We start from the raw sequence: 24,154 nt of genomic DNA on the forward strand, positions 1-24,154 counted from the left end.
GCGCAGCTGAAAGTCCTCATAATATCCACATTGTGTCTTAGTGGATTTTTTGAGGACCTCAAAAAAGCCACTCCGTTCTAGCTGCTTCAGTAGTGAGCCGTCTATATCAGAGTGGATTTTTTGAGGACCTCATTTTAGCCACTACATTATGTATATTTGGTACTGAGGTGACTGCAATGGATTTTTTCGAAGAGTGGGAGGAGCCTCAAAGCAAAAACCGTAACAGTGCGCAGCTGAAAGTCCTCATAATATCCACATTGTGTCGTAGTGGATTTTTTGAGGACCTCAAAAAAGCCACTCCGTTCTAGCTGCTTCAGTAGTGAGCCGTCTATATCAGAGTGGATTTTTTGAGGACCTCATTTTAGCCACTACATTATGTACATTTGGTACTGAGGTGACTGCAATGGATTTTTTCGAAGAGTGGGAGGAGCCTCAAAGCAAAAAGCGTAACAGTGCGCAGCTGAAAGTCCTCATAATATCCACATTGTGTCGTAGTGGATTTTTTGAGGACCTCAAAAAAGCCACTCCGTTCTAGCTGCTTCAGTAGTGAGCCGTCTATATCAGAGTGGATTTTTTGAGGACCTCATTTTAGCCACTACATTATGTACATTTGGTACTGAGGTGACTGCAATGGATTTTTTCGAAGAGTGGGAGGAGCCTCAAAGCAAAAAGCGTAACAGTGCGCAGCTGAAAGTCCTCATAATATCCACATTGTGTCGTAGTGGATTTTTTGAGGACCTCAAAAAAGCCACTCCGTTCTAGCTGCTTCAGTAGTGAGCCGTCTATATCAGAGTGGATTTTTTGAGGACCTCATTTTAGCCACTACATTATGTACATTTGGTACTGAGGTGACTGCAATGGATTTTTTCGAAGAGTGGGAGGAGCCTCAAAGCAAAAAGCGTAACAGAGCGCAGCTGAAAGTCCTCATAATATCCACATTGTGTCGTAGTGGATTTTTTGAGGACCTCAAAAAAGCCACTCCGTTCTAGCTGCTTCAGTAGTGAGCCGTCTATATCAGAGTGGATTTTTTGAGGACCTCATTTTAGCCACTACATTATGTACATTTGGTACTGAGGTGACTGCAATGGATTTTTTCGAAGAGTGGGAGGAGCCTCAAAGCAAAAACCGTAACAGAGCGCAGCTGAAAGTCCTCATAATATCCACATTGTGTCGTAGTGGATTTTTTGAGGACCTCATTTTAGCCACTCCGTTCTAGCTGCTTCAGTAGTGAGCCGTCTATATCAGAGTGGATTTTTTGAGGACCTCATTTTAGCCACTCTGTTTTAGGTGATTCAGCAGTGAGCCGTCTAGATCAGAGTGGATATTTTGAGCACCTCATTTTTGCCACTCTATTCTAGATGATTCACTAGTGAGCTGTCTAGATTGGGCCCGTGAGTCACTGTGGCCCCGTGGACCTCCTGACGACGATCGTACTTTCATTTATATCGGTATCACCATCACAGATGCCAATACAATTGAAAGGAACAATGCGAGGAGGAGCAGAACACTCTATTTCTAATCATTCTACTACTATGTGTCTGTGAGACACTGATGTTTCAGCATGGAGGACTGCGGTTACTAGAGATGAGCGAGCCTCTGAAGGCTCCGTTCGAGGTGCCGTTCGACGAACCGTTTGACGAACCTCTCGAACCCCATTGAAAACAATGGGAGGCAAACACCTAAAAACACATAGAAAACACCTTCAAAGGTGTCCAAAAGGTGACAAACAACTCACAACATACCACAAACACATGGGAAAGTGACAAGGACATATACTCATGCGAAAACGAAACAGCTGGACGAGGAAAAAGAGGAGGAGACACAGATATAGGCATGGCACGCCCTTCTAAAATCATGTAAAACACAGCAAAGGGACTCTAAGCAGAGTCTCCCTTTTTTCCAAAAATTGGGCCACACACACCCCTTCAGTGGCATCACTTGTGCCCCAGTTGCAAACTTGACCTGTTGATTTGCATCAAGCACATTCAAAAATACGCCAGCCTTAACTGTCTTCAGGATGACACCTGGGTAGGTAGCAAAGTCCTTGCTGAACTATGACTTGTTCATCTTGGATCATTTTTAAAAACACAGCAAGGGGACTCCAAGCGGAGTCTCCCTTTTTTCCAAAAATTGGGCCCCACACACACCACTTCAGTGGCATCACTTGTGCCCTAGTTGTAAACTTCACATGTTGACTTGCATCAAGCACAATCCAAATCCACAAGCCTTTACTCTCCCCAGGATGACACCGGGGTAGCAAAGTCCTTGCTGATCCATGACTTGTTCATCTTGATGAACATTAGTCTGTCCACATTGTCACTGGACAGACGTGTGCGCTTATCTGTCAGCACACACCCAGCAGCACTGAAGACACATTCAGAGACATCGCTGGCCGCGGGACATGACAAGATCTCCAAGGCGTAAGTGGAGAGCTCTGGCCATTTTTCAAGATTTGAAGCCCAAAATGAGCAAGGCTCCATTTGCAAAGTCATGGCATCGATGTTCATTTGGAGATACTCCTGTATCATCCTCTCCAGCCGTTGACTATGTGTCAGACTTCTTGTCTCTGGTGGCCTTGCAAAGGAGGGTCTAAAAAATTATGAAACGATTCAATAAAACTGCTGTTACCACCAGATACGGTGCTGCTGGTACGGTTTGACTGTTGATGACGAGACAGTCCCCTGTTTGTCAAGTTACAACTGGGAGATTCACTCCCTGCACCTGCACGGTTGTTTGGTGGAAAAGCCGAGCTAAGATCGAGTAACAGCTTCTGCTGATACTCCTGCATACGTGCGTCCCTTTCTATGGCTGGAATTATTTTGCAAAACTTGGACTTGTACCGGGGATCTAAGAGTGTGGCAAGCCAGTAGTCATCATTACTTCTAATTCGGACAATCCGAGGGTCATGTTGAAGGTAGTGCAGCAAGAAGGCACCCATGTGTCTTGCGCATCCCTGCGGACCAAGTCCTTGCTGTGTTGGTGGCGGCGAGGTGATAACCATGCTGCCTTCCTCTGACATATCCTCCCAACCTCGAACAAACGAAATTTGACCAAGGTCTCCCTCATCAGCTGAGTCTTCCATGCCCATCGACAGTTCGTCCTCCATTTCTTCATGGGCTCCTGCCCCTTCCTAAACAGTTTGGCTGCTACCATGCGCCCTTGTTAATCCCTCTCCCCCACTGTCCCATGCCTGCCGCCTTGTTGATGATGAACGTCTGGTCCTTGTAGATCTTGTTAACCCTTCCGTTGTCATGCTAATAATGGCATTGTCAGCGCTAAACATATTCGTCGCCATGTCGAAGCTGTGCAGAAGGGTGCATAGGTCCTTGATCTGAGACCACTCCATCAGCGTGATCTGCCCCACCTCTGCATCTCGTTGGCCCAGGCTATACGTCATAACGTATTGCACCAGGGCTCGGCGGTGCTGCCACAGTCGCTGTAACATGTGGAGAGTCGAATTCCAGCGTGTCGTCACATCGCATTTCAGGCGATGAACCAGCAGGCCGAAAGACCTCTGCAGCGATGCAAGTCGGTCAGCTGCGGCGGTTGAACGGCGGAAGTGAGCAGAGAGTGACCGTGCCCTGTGCAGAAGCCCATCTAGGTCGGGATAGTGGGTGAAAAATTGCTGGACAACAAGGTTCAAAATGTGAGCCATACAAGGCACGTGTGTCACCTTGCCCCGGCGAGGGGCCGCACCCAGGTTTGCAGCATTGTCGCACACGGCCTTACCTGGCTGCAGGTTGAGTGGAGACAACCATTTACGAAACTCTGAGTGCAGAGCTGACCACAACTCCTCAGCTGTGTGACTCTTATTTCCCAGACATTTCAACGTAAAGACCGCCTGATGCCGTTGAGCTCTACTGCCAGCATAGTAAGGAGGTGTGTGGGATTCCTTGTGCACAGTTACAACGCGGGTGGCCTGACCACACAGGCTTTGGGCGGAGGTGGAGGACCCAGATGAGGTTGAGGAGACAGAAGCAGTGGAGGAACTTCGACATACAGAGGATTGACGCACAAGTCGTGGGGACGGCAAGACTTGTTCAGCAGACCCCTCACCATCTCTCACCATAGTTACCCAGTGCCCAGTCAGCGACATGTAACGCCCATGTCCATGCTTACTGGTCCAAGTATCGGTGGGGAAATGCACCCTGTCACACACAGAGTTTCTCAAGGAAGCGGCGATGTTGTGTGCGACATGCTGGTGTAGCGCAGGCATACCTTTCTTGGAGAAGTAGTGGCGACTGGGCATCTGGCACTGTGGCACTGCGACTGATATAAGGTCTTGAAAATCCTCTGTGTCCACCAGGTGGAAAGGCAGCATTTCGGTAGCCAAGAGCTTACAGAGGGTGAAAGTCAACCTCTTAGCTTTGTCATGGCTCGGAGGAAATGGCCTTTTATTTGTCCACATCTGAGGGACCGAGATCTGGCTGCTGTGTGGAGACGGTGGTGAGTAGGGTGTCCCTGGAAAACTGCAGATCTGTGAGGAAAGTGCAGGCGGAGACATGATGTTGCCTTCATCCAAAGTTGATGCTCTCGATGTCTGAGAGAGCTCTACACCAGCACTTGTTTCCCCTTCCAAACCAACTGACAACCTGCCAAGCAAACTGGCTGTTGCGGTTAAAGAGGTGGAAGATCTGCGTGGAAAAACATGTGTGACAGCTGTCCCCACAGTCATAGAAGATGAAGGGCGCGCGGAGGAATTTGAAGGGGCAGGCGGTGGTTGGCTCGCTCCGCTAGGCCGCATTGCAGCACGGTGAGCTTCCCACTGGGACTTATGCTTGTTATTCATGTGACGATTCATGGAAGAAGTTGTCAAACTGGTGAGGTTTTGGCCTTTACTTATAGATTGGTGACAAATTTTACAGATCACATGATTTGGGAGATCCTTTGCAAGGTCAAAAAAGGACCCGGCTAGGCAAGGCTTAGAGGCCATGCGACCTGCAGAGCCACCCCGACTTGTGCTCAGAGGCAGAGTTGTGGCTGAGGATGCAGTTGTTGACGTGCTTCCAGTTCTCCGACTCTGTCCAGGAAGGCGCAAGGTAACTTCGTCATCAGTTGCATCCTCCTCCACCGCCTCTGGTGTCCTCCTCGAGTGCCTGACTGTGGGTTGACAGTAAGTGGGATCTAGAACTTCATTATCAAGTTAAGTTGTCATCCCAATCTGGTAACTGCGTCTCATCGTCATCAGTATGTTCCTCATTCTCTCTACCAACAGGTGTTACAGTTTGGGAATGAGGGTCTACATTATGCTCAGAAACTTGGTCATCAAGGCCTGAATCAGACTCACAAAGCTTCTGGGCATCACTGCAGACCATTTCCTGGTCTGTACTCACTGTAGCTTGGCAACAGACCTCTGATTCCCAGAGGCTATAGTGTGACTGAACAGCTCTGCAGACTCAGCCATCTCTGTTACACCATACTCTTCAGGGCGGGTGGAGACTTGAGAGCTGGGAGAAAGCAAGTGCGATTGGGATGACAACTCAGAGGACTGTTGTTTTTTGGATGTTGAAGTTGAGGTGGAGGAGAGGCCACTTGTTGGAGCACTTGAGATCCATTCAAGCTTGTTTTTTTTTGTGCATCATCTACCTTTGTTACAGTTGTTCGGTTCCGTAAAAAAGGAAGCACATCGGATTGTCCACGGAAAGTAGTAGACATCTTACTTTTGCTGGAAGATGGCATTTCTTCAGCAGATGTTAATGTAGCTTTCCCACCTACCCCACGGACACAAACTTTTTTTCCTTTTCCAACACGCCTGTTCCCCTTTCCACCAGCATCTGTCCTTTTGCCACTCATTTTGTTAGCGAAAAGATTGGACACTTAAAATGTGGTAGCAAAAATGGAGAGGTGCTGTAGATTGCAGCGGTGGTCTAGCTTTATTGACAGCTGAAGAACCAACACTGACTATCCCAGACAATTTTAATATGCCCCTAACAGTGGCAGCACAGTTTGCAAATAGAATTGTGTGGGAAAAATGGGCAGTTGGGTAGAATGCCCGGGTGCTGTGGGTAGCAGGACAGCAAAGGGACACTAACGTAGTATTCCAGACACAATGGCACAAAAAGGATGGCACAAAAAGTGTCAGCTCTTTGGTCAAATAAAATAGCATGGCAAAAATGGGCAGGTGGGTATAATGCACGGGTGCTGTGGGTAGCAGGACAGCAAAGGAACACTAAGGCGGGCTTTGCACGTTGCGATATCGCAAGCCGATGCTGCGATGTCGCACGCGATAGTCCCCGCCCCCGTCTCAGGTACGATATCGTGTGATAGCTGGCGTAGCAAAAATTATCGCTACGCCAGCTTCACGCGCACTCACCTGCCCTGCGACCGTCGCTCTGGCCGGCGACCCGCCTCCTTCCTAAGGGGGCGGGTCGTGCGGCGTCATAGCGACGTCACACGGCAGGCAGCCAATAGCGGCGGAGGGGCGGAGAAGAGCAGGATGTGAACATCCTGCCCACCTCCTTCCTTCCGCATATCCTACGGAAGCCGCGGTGACGCCGGTAGGAGATGTTCCTCGCTCCTGCGGCTTCACACACAGTGATGTGTGCTGCCGCAGGAACGAGGAACAACATCGGACCGTCGCGTCAGTGTAATTATGGATTACGCCGACGCTGCACCGATGATACGATTACGACGATTTTGCGCTCGTTAATCGTATCATCTAGGCTTTACACACTACGATGTCGCATGCGATGCCGGATGTGCGTCACTTTCAATTTGACCCCACCGACATCGCACCTGCGATGTCGTAGTGTGCAAAGCCGCCCTAAGGTACTATCTCAGACACTTTTAGGATGTCACAAAAAGTGTCAGCTCTTAGGGCAAATAAAATAGCATGGCAAAAATGGGCAGGTGGGTATAATGCACGGGTGCTGTAGGTAGCAAGACAGCAAAGGAACACTAAGGTAGTATTCCAGACACTTTTAGGATGGCACAAAAAGTGTCAGCTCCTTGGGCAAATAAAATAGCGTGGCAAAAATGTGCATGTGGGTAGAATGCACGGGTGCTCTGGGGAGCAGGACAGCAAAGGAAGCCTCACTTTCTATCCCTGCTAATGAAAAAATGCAGTAAGGAATTGCCTGAGCTGAGGTAGCCAGACGCTGTTATCTAAATCCCTACACCGCATTTGCACGGACATGCTTAGCAGCTATGGCTATGAATGCCTGTAAATCAGCCCTGAAAAGGGCTGAAATAACCAGCAGTCCCTAATCCCTAAAGCGCTGTGTAGATTGCACTGTATCTCTATAGCGCACACAGCAGCAGCAGCAGCGTGAGCGGTGACTGTCACCCACACGCAGAAGACAGATAATAGCGGCGAAGGGGAAAATGGCCGTATCTTATAGGTTAAGGACATGTGACATGCACAGCCTATGACACATGCCCTTGCTTGTCTGGCAAAAATCAACTTAGCTGTGTTTGTGTCTGTGATTTGCTGACAGCTTGGAACGCTCCACTGCACGCGCGGTTAGGGGAAAAAAAAATTAATAAATGGTGATCGGCATTCTCTCAGCACTTTGCAGTAGCACAGATCTAAACCCCGTCCCCCCCGCACACTATAAGCTGAAATTTGATAATAGTGTGAATCACAGAGTGACTCACACTATTACAGTGAAAAGCCAGCTAGTAACTAGCTAGGCTTTTTGGTGATCGAACCGTTCTCGAACGTAACTCGAACTGTCGAGCTTTTAGCAAAAATCACTCGAACATGAAATTGGCGAACCTCGAACATCGCTCATCTCTAGCAGTGACGTCACTACTGCGCACTGATGTGCTAAAATGTCAGAGTGGCATAACAGTGGACACACGCTGAGGAGACTGGGGCAGTGGCTGAATGAGGAGAAGTGAGTATATTTGTGTATTTAATCAGGAATTCCAGAGGACTATGCGGAAGCATTTATTGGGGTTGCAAAATAGTATATGGGGCTGCATATTGTTAGGACCAGGATGACGGGTAGGCCCAGGAGGTGGATCCACTGGACTGAGCACCCAACCGAGGGCAAGGTGCCCGGTAGCCGAAGCACTACGGGTAGCAGGACAGTCCGTTCAGAGGAGTGGGTGTAGAAGTCCCTGGGATCACGGAGTCTCTGAAGGTAGTCCGGGTGACGGAGCGCAGGTTCGGAGGCCGAGATGATGTCAGGCAGGGTCCACAACCAGCGGAACGGGGAGATCGGTCACCGCACAGATCCAGGAATCGGAGACGGTAGGGACTGAGAAGATGGCGGACAGTCCGTTCGGGGTTCTGGAACCGTCAGGACCGGTTGGCGGGACAGGAGTGGCTCTACAAGAGAGATAGGTGAGTACGAGACAATGGCACAGGGAGACCTGACTCCTAGCTTAGCAAACACGAAGAACAGGCCCCGCCCACTTGGAAAGGAACCCCCTATATACCCTGTACCTGCATCTTCAATATCCTGTTGGAGGACGCTGGCCCTTTAAGAAAAGGTCAATGACCGCGCGCACGCCCTAATGCGCATGCGCGAGGCCCGGGTGCCAGAAGCCAGAGCAGGATGCGGTGTACAGGAGGCAGGAGTGCCGGGCCGGCTCAGGACAGCAGACGGGCGCCGGGACCGGGGACCGGGTTGCCTGGAGGACGCAGGTGAGGGAGCATGGAGGCTGAGGAGCAGGGGACCGGGGAGCGTGGCACGGGAGTGGGGAAGCGAGGTCCGGGAGCGGGGGAGCGTGGCAGAGGAGCCGGGGAGCGTGGCAGGGGAGCCGGGGAGCGTGGCAGGGGAACCGGGGAGCGTGGCACGGGCACCGGGGAGCATGGCACGGGCACCGGGGAGCGTGACACATATAACTATATGTTGGCGCACAATATTATATTGGGGCACACAATATGGTGGTGCACTATATGGGGGCTGCATACTAGTATATGGCAGAATATAAGGGGTGCATACTACTATATGGAGGAATATAAGGCGTGTACTAAACTATATGAAGGAATATAAGGGGAGCATAATACTATAAGGAGGAATATAAGGGGTGCATAATACTATATGCAGGAATATAAGGGGTGCATAATACTATATGAAGGATCCCTTTTACATGGAATATAGGGGTGCATTATACATGGAGGACTATGGAGCTGCATAATCCAATATGAAGAACTATGGGGTGCATTTTAATACATATAGGACTTAGGGGGTTGCATTATATGGAGGACTAATTGGGTTACCTTATACATGGACTTTAGGGGTGCATTATACAGTGCCTACAAGTAGTATTCAACCCCCTGCAGATTTAGCAGGTTTGATAAGATGCAAATAAGTTAGAGCCTGCAAACCTCAAACAAGAGCAGGATTTATTAACAGATGCATAAATCCTACAAACCAACAAGTTATGTTGCTCAGTTAAATTTTAATACATTTTCAACATAAAAGTGTGGGTCAATTATTATTCAACCCCTAGGTTTAATATTTTGTGGAATAACCCTTGTTTGCAATTACAGCTAATAATCGTCTTTTATAAGACCTGATCAGGCTGGCACAGGTCTCTGGAGTTATCTTGGCCCACTCCTCCATGCAGATCTTCTCCAAGTTATCTAGGTTCTTTGGGTGTCTCATGTGGACTTTAATCTTGAGCTCCTTCCACAAGTTTTCAATTGGGTTAAGGTCAGGAGACTGACTAGGCCACTGCAACACCTTGATTTTTCCCTCTTGAACCAGGCCTTGGTTTTCATGGCTGTGAGCTTTGGGTCGTTGTCTTGTTGGAAGATGAAATGACGACCCATCTTAAGATCCTTGATGGAGGAGCGGAGGTTCTTGGCCAAAATCTCCAGGTAGGCCGTGCTATCCATCTTCCCATGGATGCGGACCAGATGGCCAGGCCCCTTGGCTGAGAAACAGCCCCACAGCATGATGCTGCCATCACCATGCTTGACTGTAGGGATGGTATTCTTGGGGTCGTATGCAGTGCCATCCAGTCTCCAAACGTCACGTATGTGGTTGGCACCAAAGATCTCGATCTTGGTCTCATCAGACCAGAGAACCTTGAACCAGTCTGTCTCAGAGTCCTCCAAGTGATCATGAGCAAACTGTAGACGAGCCTTGACATGACGCTTTGAAAGTAAAGGTACCTTACGGGCTCGTCTGGAATGGAGACCATTGCGGTGGAGTACGTTACTTATGGTATTGACTGAAACCAATGTCCCCACTGCCATGAGATCTTCCCGGAGCTCCTTCCTTGTTGTCCTTGGGTTAGCCTTGACTCTTCGGACAAGCCTGGCCTCGGCACGGGTGGAAACTTTCAAAGGCTGTCCAGGCCGTGGAAGGCTAACAGTAGTTCCATAAGCCTTCCACTTCCGGATGATGCTCCCAACAGTGGAGACAGGTAGGCCCAACTCCTTGGAAAGGGTTTAGTACCCCTTGCCAGCCTTGTGACCCTCCACGATCTTGTCTCTGATGGCCTTGGAATGCTCCTTTGTCTTTCCCATGTTGACTATGTATGAGTGCTGTTCACAAGTTTGGGGAGGGTCTTAATTAGTCAGAAAAGGCTGGAAAAAGAGATAATTAATCCAAACATGTGAAGCTCATTGTTCTTTGTGCCTGAAATACTTCTTAATACTTTAGGGGAACCAAACAGTTCTGGTGGTTTGAGGGGTTGAATAATAAATGACCCTCTGAATAAACTTTTCACAATTTAAAAAAAAAATAAAAAAAGAAATAACATTCTTTTTTGCTGCATTTCACACTTCCAGGCTGATCTACAGTCCAAATGTCACAATGCCAAGTTAATTCCGAATGTGTAAACCTGCTAAATCTGCAGGGGGTTGAATACTACTTGTAGGCACTGTATATGGAGGATTATAGGGCTGCATAATACAATATGAAGGACTATGGGGATGCGTTATAATACATATAGGATTATGGGGGCTGCATTATATGAGGACTAATGGCGTTACCTTATACATGGACAATAGGGCTGCATTAGAATACATTAAGGACTATGGGGTGAATAATACAATACACTGTGTGCAGAATTATTAGGCAAATTAGTATTTTGATCACATGATACTTTTTCTACATGTTGTCCTACTCCAAGCTGTATAGTGAAAGCCAACTGCCAATTAAGTAAATCAGGTGATGTGCATCTCTGTAATGAGGAGGGGTGCGGTGTAATGACATCAACACCCTATATAAGGTGTGCTTAATTATTAGGCAACTTCCTTTCCTTTGACAAAATGGGTCAGAAGAGAGATTTGACGGGCTCTGAAAAGTCTAAAATTGTGAGATGTCTTGCAGAGGGATGCAGCAGTCTTGAAATTGCCAAACCTTTGAAGCGTGATCACCTAACAATCAAGCGTTTCATGTCAAATAGCCAACAGGGTCGCAAGAAGCGTTCCGGGACAAAAAGGCACAAAATAACTGCCCATGAATTGAGGAAAATCAAGATGCCATTTGCCACCAGTTTGGCCATATTTCACAGCTGCAACGTTACTGGAGTATCAAAAAGCACAAGGTGTGCCATACTCAGGGACATGGCCAAGGTAAGGAAGGCTGATAAACCACCACCTCTGACCAAGAAACATAAGATAAAACGTCAAGGCTGGGCCAAGAAATATCTTAAGACTGATTTTTCAAAGGTTTTATGGACTGATGAAATGAGAGTGACTCTTGATGGGCAGATGGATGGGCCAGAGGCTGGATCAGTAAAGGGCAGAGAGCTCCGCTCCGACTCAGACACCAGCAAGGTGGAGGTGGGTACTGGTATGGGCTGGGATCATCAAAGATCAACTTGTGTGACCTTTTCGGGTTGAGAATGGAGTGAAGCTCAACTCCCAGACCTACTGCCAGTTTCTGGAAGACAACTTCTTCAAGCAGTGGTACAGGAAGAAATCAGTATCGTTCAAGAAAAACATGATTTTCATGCAGGACAATGCTCCATCACATGCATCCAACTACTCCACAGCGTGGCTGGCCAGTAAAGGTCTAAAAGATGAAAAAATAATGACATGGCCCCCTTGTTCACCTGATCTGAACCCCATAGAGAATCTGTGGTCCCTCATAAAATGTGAGATCTACAGGGAAAGAAAACAGTCCACCTCTGGGAGCAGTGTCTGGAGGCTGTGGTGGCTGGAGGCTGTGGTGACTGGAGGCTGTGGTGTCTGGAGGCTGTGGTGTCTGGAGGCTGTGGCGGCTGCTGCACGCAATGCTGAGTGTAAACAGATCAAGCAATGACAGAATCTATGGATAGTCGGCTGTTAAGTGTCATCATAAAGAAAGGGGGCTATATTGGTCACTAATTTTTTGTGGGTTTTTTTGCATGTCAGAAATGTTTATTTCTAAATTTTGTGCAGTTATATTGGTTTACCTGGTGAAAATAAACAAGTGAGATGGGAATAGATTTGGTTTTTATTAAGTTGCCTAATAATTCTGCACAGTAATAGTTACCCGCACAGACAGATATCCTCCTAAGGCTATGTGTCCACGAGAGAATGTAGCTGCGGATTTTTCTGCATCAAAATCCGCAGCTTTCCCGCAAAATCCGCACCTTTTCAAAGGTGCGGATTTGCCGTGGATTTACCGCGTAATTGCCGCGGATTTGATGCGGATTTTTTTTTCCCAATTTTAAAGCCAAAATCCGGATGAAAATCCGCAACAATAATTGACATGTTGCAGATTTTTCCGGACCAAAATCCGCACGAAATCCGCTGCGGAAAAATCCACAGCATGGACACAGCATTTCCAAAATGCCATAGAAATGGCTGGGAAGTGCCGGTGCTGCAGATTTTCGTGAAATCCGCGGCTTTTCTGCGAGAAATCCGCGGCAAAATCCGTGCATTTTCCGCTGCGTGGACCTAAGATAGCCAAATCTAGCCTAAGATAGCCAAATCTAAAAAACCCCACTCCAACTGCCAAAAATATTAAGCTTTGATATTTATGAGTCTTTTGGGTGATTGAGAACATAGTTGTTGATCAATAATAGAAAAAAATCCTCTGAAATACAACTTGCCTAATAATTCTGCACACAGTGTATGAAGGACTATGGTGACTGCATTATAATACATATAGGACTATGGGGGTGCATTATAATATATGGAAAACTATGGGGTGCAGTATAATATACGCAGGACTGTGGGGTGCAGTATAATATACAGTTAGGTCCAGAAATATTTGGACAGTGACACAAGTTTTGTTATTTTAGCTGTTTACAAAAACATGTTCAGAAATACAATTATATATATAATATGGGCTGAAAGTGCACACTCCCAGCTGCAATATGAGAGTTTTCATATCCAAATCGGAGAAAGGGTTTAGGAATCATAGCTCTGTAATGCATAAGCCTCCTCTTTTTCAAGGGACCAAAAGTAATTGGACAAGGGACTCTAAGGGCTGCAATTAACTCTGGAGGCGTCTCCCTCGTTAACCTGTAATCAATGAAGTAGTTAAAAGGTCTGGGGTTGATTACAGGTGTGTGGTTTTGCATTTGGAAGCTGTTGCTGTGACCAGACAACATGCGGTCTAAGGAACTCTCAATTGAGGTGAAGCAGAACATCCTGAGGCTGAAAAAAAAAGAAAAAATCCATCAGAGAGATAGCAGACATGCTTGGAGTAGCAAAATCAACAGTCGGGTACATTCTGAGAAAAAAGGAATTGACTGGTAAGCTTGGGAACTCAAAAAGGCCTGGGCGTCCACGGATGACAACAGTGGTGGATGATCGCCGCATACTTTCTTTGGTGAAAAAGAACCCGTTCACAACATCAACTGAAGTCCAGAACACTCTCAGTGAAGTAGGTGTATCTGTCTCTAAGTCAACAGTAAAGAGAAGACTCCATGAAAGTAAATACAAAGGGTTCACATCTAGATGGAAACCATTCATCAATTCCAAAAATAGACAGGCCAGAGTTAAATTTGCTGAAAAACACCTCATGAAGCCAGCTCAGTTCTGGAAAAGTATTCTATGGACAGATGAGACCAAGATCAACCTGTACCAGAATGATGGGAAGAAAAAAGTTTGGAGAAGAAAGGGAACGGCACATGATCCAAGGCACACCACATCCTCTGTAAAACATGGTGGAGGCAACGTGATCACGTGGTCACTTGTGTTTATTGATGACATAACAGCAGACAAGAGTAGCCGGATGAATTCTGAAGTGTACCAGGATATACTTTCAGCCCAGATTCAGCCAAATGCCGCAAAGTTGATCGGACGGCGCTTCATAGTACAGATGGACAATGACCCCAAACATACAGCCAAAGCTACCCAGGAGTTCATGAGTGCAAAAAAGTGGAACATTCTGCAATGGCCAAGTCAATCACCAGATCTTAACCCAATTGAGCATGCATTTCACTTGCTCAAATCCAGACTTAAGACGGAAAGACCCACAAACAAGCAAGACCTGAAGGCTGCGGCTGTAAAGGCCTGGCAAAGCATTAAGAAGGAGGAAACCCAGCGTTTGGTGATGTCCATGGGTTCCAGACTTAAGGCAGTGATTGCCTCCAAAGGATTGGCAACAAAATATTGAAATTAAAAATATTTTGTTTGGGTTTGGTTTATTTGTCCAATTACTTTTGACCTCCTAAAATGTGGAGTGTTTGTAAAGAAAAGTGTACAATTCCTACAATTTCTATCAGATATTTTTGTTCAAACCTTCAAATTAAACGTTAGAATCTGCACTTGAATTCTGTTGTAGAGGTTTCATTTCAAATCCAATGTGGTGGCATGCAGAGCCCAACTCGCCAAAATTGTGTCACTGGCCAAAGATTTCTGGACCTAACTGTATGTAGTACTATGGGGTGCAGTATAATACATGGAGAACTATGTGGTGCAGTATAATATATGGAGTACTATGGGGTGAATTTTACATAGATGGCTATGGGGTGCAGTATATGTAGGACAATGGGGTTCAGTATAATATACAGAGGACTTTGAGGGCTGCATTATAATACATGAATGACTATGGGGAGTGCATTATACAGTAATACATGGAGTACTATGTGAGCTGTATTAATAATATTAATAATAATAATAATAATCTTTATTTCTATAGCGCCAACATATTCCGCAGCGCTTTACAATTCAGGAGGATCATATACAAAAAAGTAACAGTAATAACAGTAATAGAAAATGCAATATTTAGAGGGGAAAAAAAAGACAACCCTGCTCGTGAGAGCTTACAATCTACAATGAGATATGGGTGGGGTGGGGGGGGGCAAGGTACAAGTGCTTATTTACAATGACAATCCAGCAATTTCAAGGAAATGGGGGATAGATAATGGCTTCCTGGACCAGTGGGCCTGAATCTTGAGATGCATTTGGGTGGCATGGAGTTTGACGTGAGGTTATGTTGTGAGAAGTTGTAGAGGCACTGTGTGAATTGGATTAGATTAGGGAGTGTGGTAGGCCGCCCTAAAAAGATGCGTTTTTAGGGAGCGTCTGAAGCAGAGTAAGTTATGATTCATTATAACTTCTTGGGGTAGATGTCACGCTCTCCGGCTCCCCTGCTCTGCTCCCCGGCTCACCTGCCACGCTCCCCGGCTTCCCTGCTTCTCTCCCCGGTCCCCAGCCTCCATTGCCTGCGGTCTCCAGGCGGTCCGGTCCCCGCTCCCGGCGCCCGTCGGCTGCTCAGCCCCAGCCCGGCTCTCCTGCTTCCTGCTCACCGCTCCCTGCCCTGGCTTCTGGCACCCGGGCCTCGCGCATGCGCATTAGGGCGCGCGCGCGGTCATTGACCCTTTCTTAAAGGGCCAGCGTCCACTGACAGGAAATTGAGCACACAGGTACAGGGTATAAAGGGGTTTAGTGTCCAAGTGGGCGGGGCCTGTTCTTCGTGTTTCCCAAGCTAGGAGTCAGGTCTCCTTGTGTCTCTGTGCCATACTTACCTATCTCTCTTCTAGAGCCGCTCCTGCCTCGCCATCCGGTCCTGCCGATTCCCGAACCCAGAACGCTGACTATCTGCCATCCTGTCAGTCCGTACCATCTCTGATCCCTGAGGTGACCCGTCCTCTCGCTCCATCGGTTCCGGACTCCGCCTGACAACATCTCGGCCTCCGAACCTGAGCTCCGTCACCCGGACTACCATCAGTGACTCCGTGGTCCCAGGGACTTCTCCATTCTACTCTTGTATACGGACTGTCCTGCTACCCGTAGTGCTCCGGCTACCGGACCCCTTGCCTTCATCAAGGAGTTCGGCCCAGTGGATCCGCCTCCTGGGTCTGCCCGTCCACCTGGCCCTAACAGTAGAGCGTTCCAGAGGATTGGTGCAGCTCGGAAGAAGTCTTGGATCCGGGAGTGGGAGGTTCGGATTAGTGTTGATGTTAGTCGAAAGTCGTTTTCAGAGCGTAGAGACCGGGTGGGGTGAGACAGAGACAGACAGAGAGGAGGGTGGAGATGTAGGGGGGTGCCGCACTGTGGAGAGCTTTGTGGTGATAGACAGAGAGGAGGGTGGAGATGTAGGGGGTGCTGTACTGGGGAGAGCTTTGTGGGTGAGAACAAGCAGTTTGAATTGGATCCTGTGATATATGGGCAGCCAGTGCAATGACTGGCACAGAGCAGAGGCATCCGAGTAGCGATTAGCCAGATAGATGACCCTAGCTGCTGCATTAAGGATGGACTGTAGAGGAGAGAGTCTAGTTAGGGGGAGACCAATTAATAGAGAGTTACAGTAGTCAAGGCGAGAGTGGATCAGGGCTACGGTGAGTGTTTTTGTCATTTCCATTGTGAGAAAGGGGCGGATTCTAGAGATGTTCTTGAGGTGCAAGCGGCAGGAGCGGGCAGTTTTGGAAAGGTTAAGTTTGAGATAGAGAGCAGACATGACATTGCAAACTGCAGTCAGGCAGTCACTTCTGTTCTGTAGTACAGCGGGGGTGAGCTCAGGGGATGAGGTGTATAGCTGTGTGTCATCAGCATAAAGATGGTACTGAAAACCAAATCTGCTAATGGTCATTCCAATTGGGGCAGTGTAGAGGGAGAAAAGAAGAGGGCCGAGGACTGAACCTTGATGGACCCCAACAGTGAGAGGAAGAGGAGAAGATGTGGAGCCAGCAAATGATACATTGAATGAACGGCGAGAAAGATAGTTAGAGAACCACGAGAGCACAGTGTCCTTTAGGCCGATAGAATGGAGCATAGAGAGAAGGAGATGGTGGTCAACAGTGTCGAAGGCGGCAGAGAGGTCAAGAAGGATAAGCAGAGAGTGGTCACCATTATGTTTTGCAGTCAATAGGTCATTGGTCACTTTGACAAGGGCAGTTTCTGTTGAGTGTAAAGGGCGGAAGCCAGACTGTAAAGGATCTAGAGGAGAGTGAGAGGACAGGTAGCGGGTGAGGCGAGAGTAGACCAGGCGCTCCAAGAGTTTGAAGATGAAGGGGAGATTGGAGACTGGTCTGTAGTTGCTTGTGCAGGACGGATCAAGGGAAGGGTTTTTTTAATAATGGAGTAATAATAGAGTGTTTGAGGGAGGAGGGGAAGATACCCGAAGAGAGAGAGAGAGATTGAAGATTTTAGTTAGGTGAGTGGTGACAACCAGAGTAGGTGTGAGGGAAAGGGATCAGTAGGGCAAGTGGTAGGATGAGAAGAAGAGAGGAGCCTGGAGACTTCCTCCTCTGTGACTGGGTCAAATGTGGAAAGTGAGCTTGATGGGATATATGGAGGGATGGGATTCACAACGCTTGGTAGCTGGGAGCTGATCTCCTGGCGGATGTTTTCTATTTTATCTGTGAAATATGAGGCCAGGTCATCAGCATGAAGGTCTGTGATGGGGGTATGTACTTTGGGACTGAGGAGGGAGTGAAAGGTGTCAAAGAGCTTTTTTGGATTGTTGGATAGTGAGGAAATAAGGGTGGTGAAGTAGGTCTGTTTGGCGAGGTGAAGAGTTGTAGGTCCTTAAGATGAACTTGTAGTGGATGACGTTTTCTGGTGTGCGGGTTTTCCTCCATATGCGTTTGGCACTCCTAGAGCATCACTGGAGAAATCGAGTTTGGGAAGTGAGCCAAGGCTGTTTTACTCTGTGTTTGGAGGTTCTGAGGGTGAGGGGTGCTACTTGGTCTAGGGTATTTCTGAGTGTGTCATTGTAATGGTTTACAGCCAGATCAGGACAGGAAAGTGAGGAGATAGGGGACAGTGATGAGTGTAAAGAGTCTGTAAGGGTCTGAAAGTCAATGGCCTGTAGGTTTCTGAATGTGTGATAGGTGGGAGTGTACTGGGGTGGACGAGGGTTTGTGAGCTTGAAGGAGAGGATGTTGTGGTCAGAGAGGGGAAGAGGTGAGTTGTCAAAGTCAGAGATTGAGCTGAGGCGGATAAAGACCAGGTCAAGAGTGTTACCATCTTCATGTGTCTCAGAAGATGAGAGCTGTGAGAGGCCAAGGGAGGTGGTGAGAGATAGAAGCTGGGATGCAGATGGGGAGGAGGGGCTGATCATGGGTATGTTAAAGTCTCCTCGGATGAGGGTTGGTAATTCTGAGGACATGAAGTGCGGCAGCCAGGCTGAAAAGTGGTCAAGGAACTGGGTGGGTGGGCCTGGGGGACGGTATATGACAGCTACTATTATAATATATGGAGGATTATGGGGGCTGCATTATTATACATGGAGGCCTATGAGGTCTGCATTATAATACATGGTGAGCTGTGGGGTGCATTATAATACATGCATGACTATGGGGGCTGCATTATAATATATGAAGGCCTATGAGGGCTACCTTATCCATGGACTATGGGGGTGCATTATAAAACATGGAGGACTATGGGGGTGCATTATAATATATGGAGGACTATGGGGTGCAGTATAATATATGGAGGACTATGGAGTGAATTATAATACATGGAGGACTATGGGAGTTGTAGTATAATAATTGGAGGGCTATAAGAGTTACCTTATACATAGAGGACTATGGGAAATGCATTATAATACAAGGAGGACTATGGGGCGCATTCTAGTAAAATGAAGGGTTACGTGGGACCCAATATGCTATATGGAAGGCTATGTGGGGGCCATTATAGTATTTGGAGAACTATATATACGAGGGGGGACAAAGACATAAGCTTGGGATGGGAACGTTTTGTGCTGATGGAAAGAGGCTCTTACCCGCAGCACCCAGCTTTACGATGCTATGATATGGGAAAGCTGGGTGCTGAGGGAAAGATGTATAGCAGAGCCTAGGGAAGCTGGGTGCTGAGGACAAGATGGATATCAGAACATAGGAAAGCTGGATGATGATAGAAAGAGGGATTTCAGATCATGGGAAACCTGAGTGCTGAGGGAAAGAGCCAATTGTTAACTTCATTATCCCGCACCCTGAGTGTCAGCGTCATTATCCCATGCCCCGAGTGTCGGTGTCATTATCCTGTACCCAGTGTATCTGTGTTGGGGGGGGCAGGTCCTAATTTTGCATTGGGGCCCATCAAATTCTAGTTACAACACTGCCCAGCACAGAGATGACTAGATCACAGTTGTTGCACTAAGGTTCATGATTTCTGATCTCACAGCACTGTCTGTAAGGAACATCCCCTGTACAGTAACTCCATTCTATCTCACTAGAGGTGACTAGAGCGGAGTTGCTGCACTGAGGTTCATGATTTCTGATCTCACAGCACTGTCTGTAAGGAACGTCCCCTGTACAGTAACTCCATTCTATCTCACTAGAGGTGACTAGAGCGGAGTTGCTGCACTGAGGTTCATGATTTCTGAGCTCACAGCAATGTCTATAAGGACGGCCTCAGCCAGTCCATGCATTGTGTTCAGAGATTGTACTGACGTTCATAGATGTTTGAATAAGCCCTTATACAGATTACATGAAAGCTCCCATAAACATAGGGCTAAAATTGCCCGGATCAGACAACAATATGATGTGTATGGGGGCTATCTGACTTACCTCGAGAATGGATGTAAAGCTGGTGTCACACACAGCGACAACAACAACGAGGTCGCTGCTACGTCACCATTTTCTGTGACGTTGCAGCGACGTCCAGTCGCTGTCTGTGACATCCAGCAACGACCTGGCCCCTGCTGTGAGGTCGCCGGTCGTTGCTGAATGTCCAGCTTAATTTTTTGGTCGTCACTCTCCCGCTGTGACACACACATCGCTGTGTGTGACAGCGAGAGAGCGACGAAATGAAGCGAGCAGGGAGCAGGAGCCGGCGTCTGGCAGCTGCGTTAAGCTGTAACCAGCGTAAACATCGGGTAACCAAGGGAAGACCTTTCCCTGGTTACCCGATATTTACCTTCGTTACCAGCCTCCGCCCTTGCTGCCAGTGCCAGCTCCTGCTCTGTGCACATGTGGCTGCAGTACGCATCGGGTAATTAACCCAATGTATACTTTAGCAAGGAGAGCAAGGAGCCAGCGCTAAGCAGTGTGCGCAGCTCCCTGCTCTCTGCACTGTGACATGTAGCTGCAGCACACATCGGGTTAATTAACCCGATGTGTACTGTACCTAGGAGAGCAAGGAGCCAGCGCTAAGCGCGGCTCCCTGCTCTCTGCACATGTAGCACAGCGACGTTATGATCGCTGCTGCGTCGCTGTGTTTGACATCTAAGCAGCGATCATAACAGCGACTTACAAGGTCGCTGTTACGTCACAGAAAATGGTGACGTAACAGCGACGTCGTTGTCGCTGTCGATTAGTGTGAACCCAGCTTAAAGGGAGGGAAGGAACCGGCGTGTTTGAATTCCACTTGTTGATGCTTTTGATCTCTTGAAAGATAATCCACCCCCAGAGGAGGCGACATCAGCTCTCAGAGAGAGAACACAAGAACATTTGGCCAAGCACTCCTGTATGTGATAGTCAAGAGAGAGCTGTCGGACAAATAATTGTAGGGATTGTTTACACGCCTTAAAGGGATTGTTTAGTGAAAACAAGTTATCACCTATCCATGGGCAAGGTGATCACCTGCTGATCAGTGTCCGATCACTGGAACCCGCACCGATAGGGAAAACGGGGAATTTTTATCCATATGTTTCAGGTATGTGTGACATCCATTTTTAACACGGATGCCACACGTACTCATGTTATTCTATAGTGTTCCTCACACATGCATGTTTTTACATGGACCGTGTTGCCCCACATTTCCCTGCACGCAGACATTGTTTTTTTTTCTCAGGCAGCACGGGTGTCACACACTGATGTAATCCGTGTGACAAGAACCAGAGAAAACACGTGTCTCTGAAATAAAATGAATTTTTATACTTGTCTCCAGCCCTGCTGTCACTTGCTTCCGATACCCGCTCATTATACTCAATGAATATGCACTCAACGGAGGACCTGGAAGCAGCAGCACCATAGACATCAGTGCCAGGGACAGCATCGCTGGGGACAGGCGAGTATCCAAGGAACTCTGATATCCTGACAACGCCTACGCCACCGCGGGTGTAGCGACAGTGACTTCACGGGTTCTTCAAAGTTTATTGAGAACTCCGATGAACCCATGACGTTACTGCCGCGACCCCCACAGTAGCGCGGGTGTCATCAGGATGTCATCTGAGTTCATTGTGAACTCTGATTAACCTGTGACATCACTGCCGCGCCCGCACACATACTGCTGACCTGAATAACCTGAGCTCACCTTATGAGATGAAGGTCATCAAACAGAAGCATCCACAGCAGTGTGTGTGTGAGTACTCTCACAACCAATGAGGAATGTTCGGTTCTCCATTGAGTGTGACAGCAGTATTGACGTGACCGCCCCCAATTGGCTTTCGGCAGACCAGGATTAGGGCTTTGATAGAGAAATAAATTGGAAAAGAGGGTGTCTTTTGTCTTTATTTATTGAATGATTTTCTCTTTTATGTCTTTCCAGGTTTGCTTTTGGGGAATGTCGTGGGACCTCACCATAGATTACGGTAGAACTGTTTTTTATTTATAAAAATCAAATAAATTGGTGAATGAGGTCTGAGTCGAAGGTTTTTTGTTCAAATAAAGTTTGTTATTCTCCTTTCATCTACTGGATTAGTAGTAGGGGTGTATGCTGGAGCTGGCGTCAACCCCACAAATATTACCCAGTTTGCCATTGCACCAAAGCAACGGGAAAAGCCAGGTCCAGCACCACAATTGCTGCATCTAATTGATGTGCCACTTCTCGGGCGTCTGTGGGCTGCTATTGTTAGGCTGGAAAGGGCCAAATAACCATGGCCCTTTCCACCCTAAGAATATCATCCCCCAGTTGTCTGCTGTACCATGGCTGTTTTTTTAGTAAAAATAGAGGGGACCACACGTAATTTTTTTTAATCTAAAAATGTAAAGAATAAGCGTGGGATCCCCTCTATTTTTCATAACCAGCCAAGGTACTGCAAAGAGCTGAGGATTTCAGCCTACAGCTGCTGCTGTTCCTGTGCTGGATATGAAAGTTGGGGGGACCCCACTTTTTTTTTTTAAATTAAAAAATAAAAATGGTGTAAAAATGCTGGTCAAGCTAACTATCTCTAGAACACTATTCTATAAGCTCTATTTATCTTCCTATATCTTTAATTTTTCAGGCTTTCCACATTAAACAAAAAAAAAAAAAAAAAAAAAAAAACAAAACCAAAAAACATTCATTTCAGTATCTTACTTTTTTTTTTACCGGTACCACATGGACAACCATACTGGTACGTGTGGCTTGCACCTGTTTAAACACGGACATCTGAAAGGGGCCTTATAGATACCCATCTACTGTATGTACTATCATTTTGAGTTGCTGCAAATTATGATGTTCTCCTCAGCGGCTAAAAATACTTCTCAAAATTTCTAAGAAGTATTGTTACCCCTCTGTAAAATATGTAGTGTCACCTCTGCCAGAGCCCGTCCTATGGAACAGTGGTGGCAACAGCTTCAGACGCTCAGCAAAAAGCAACTTACGTCCCTTTAAATTTAAAGAAAAAAAAAAAACATTTCGCCCCATATGACCGGAATCAGGCGGTGTGAGCCTCATGGAGTTATGTTGCCACCAAAGGAGGGAAACACGGTGAAACAGGACTGGGGCCTAATAAATGGGGGGCGTGAGAGAGGATCAGGGGTCTGCTAAAGACAGAAAATAAATTGTCAGCGAGATCTGATCAGTTTACTGTGGGTCTACATGTGAGGACAGATGTTTTGGAAACTACCTACAACACTGTGACCGCAGCCCGACCGGCAGTGACTGCTCACTAATGTCACACCGAGCTTTATCATTATAGAAATGAACATTCAGCCCAAACTTCTAGAACAGTTTTATTAAAATAAGTATATCAATTAAAAATACAGATATAAATTACAGTGAATAAACCAATCCTGACAGACTGGTACAGAGGGGAGCGGACCCTGCCCTCAGGGGCTTACAGTCTACAGGGTAAAGGGGAGGAGACAGAAGGTCGGGGATACAAATATATAACACTGACAGACTGGTACAGAGGGGAGCGGACCCTGCCCTCAGGGGCTTACAGTCTACAGGATAATGGGGAGGAGACAGAAGGTCGGGGATACAAATATATAACACTGACAGACGGGTACAGAGGGGCGCAGACCCTGCTCTCGGGGGCTACAGTCTACAGGGTAATTAGGGAGGGGGAGACAGAAGGTCGGGGATACAAATATACACTGTAACAATCAACTTTACAAATTAATACGTAGAATAAAGCCATGTTGGACATTGGCAACAATGAAAGAAAAAAAATCTTTTGTATCGGAGTCCCGTGCGTTTTAGGTGTAAAAATTGTATTTCTCCATTTACCATAAAAATCCTCTTGTTGAATACATTGGAGGACACAGGAGGTGTGATGTGCATTAGACCACACTGTTCTCTCAGTCTCTAAGGTGGGACGACGGGGGGCAATTACACCCAGATGCCAGTAGTCACAAACTGTGTTAGAAAAACAAAGGGAGAAGATTAATAGCACACCTCCCACAAAGTGCAACACGGCCCCCTGCCCAGCACGAGCCCCCCCACGTGCAGCCTCCCTCCCCCTGCAAGCTCGGCCCCCACGTGCAGCCTCTTTCCCCCTGCAAGCTCCACCCCCAACGTGCAGCCTCCCCCCCCAACGTGCAGCCTCTCTCCCCCTGCAAGCTCCCCCCCCCCAACGTGTAGCCTCTCTCCCCCAAAGTGCAGCCTCTCTCCCCCTGCAAGCTCCCCCCCCCCAACGTGCAGCCTCTTTCCCCCTGCAAGCTCCCCCCCCCCAACGTGCAGCCTCTCTCCCCCTGCAAGCTCCCCCCCCCCAACGTGCAGCCTCTCTCCCCCTGCAAGCTCCCCCCCCCCCCCAACGTGCAGCCTCTCTCC

The 24,154-nt window shown here is 47.6% G+C and overlaps 1 protein-coding gene and 1 long non-coding RNA gene across 2 annotated transcripts in view; one reads left to right on the forward strand and one right to left on the reverse strand.

Moving 5' to 3' along the window:
• Positions 1-24,154, forward strand: part of SMN1 (survival of motor neuron 1, telomeric) — a 69,922-nt gene that overhangs the window by 1,896 nt on the left and 43,872 nt on the right. The gene's annotated exons all lie outside the window — the stretch shown is intronic.
• The window catches only part of LOC142254279 (uncharacterized), a 9,992-nt gene continuing 8,937 nt past the window's right edge, over positions 23,100-24,154 (reverse strand). Inside the window, exon 2 of the long non-coding RNA XR_012727221.1 lies at positions 23,100-23,740. This is a non-coding gene — a long non-coding RNA (uncharacterized LOC142254279). The remainder of the gene's footprint in view (positions 23,741-24,154) is intronic.

Source organism: Anomaloglossus baeobatrachus, chromosome 1 (genome assembly GCF_048569485.1).
Source record: "Anomaloglossus baeobatrachus isolate aAnoBae1 chromosome 1, aAnoBae1.hap1, whole genome shotgun sequence".
NCBI classification, from domain to species: Eukaryota; Metazoa; Chordata; class Amphibia; order Anura; family Aromobatidae; genus Anomaloglossus; species Anomaloglossus baeobatrachus.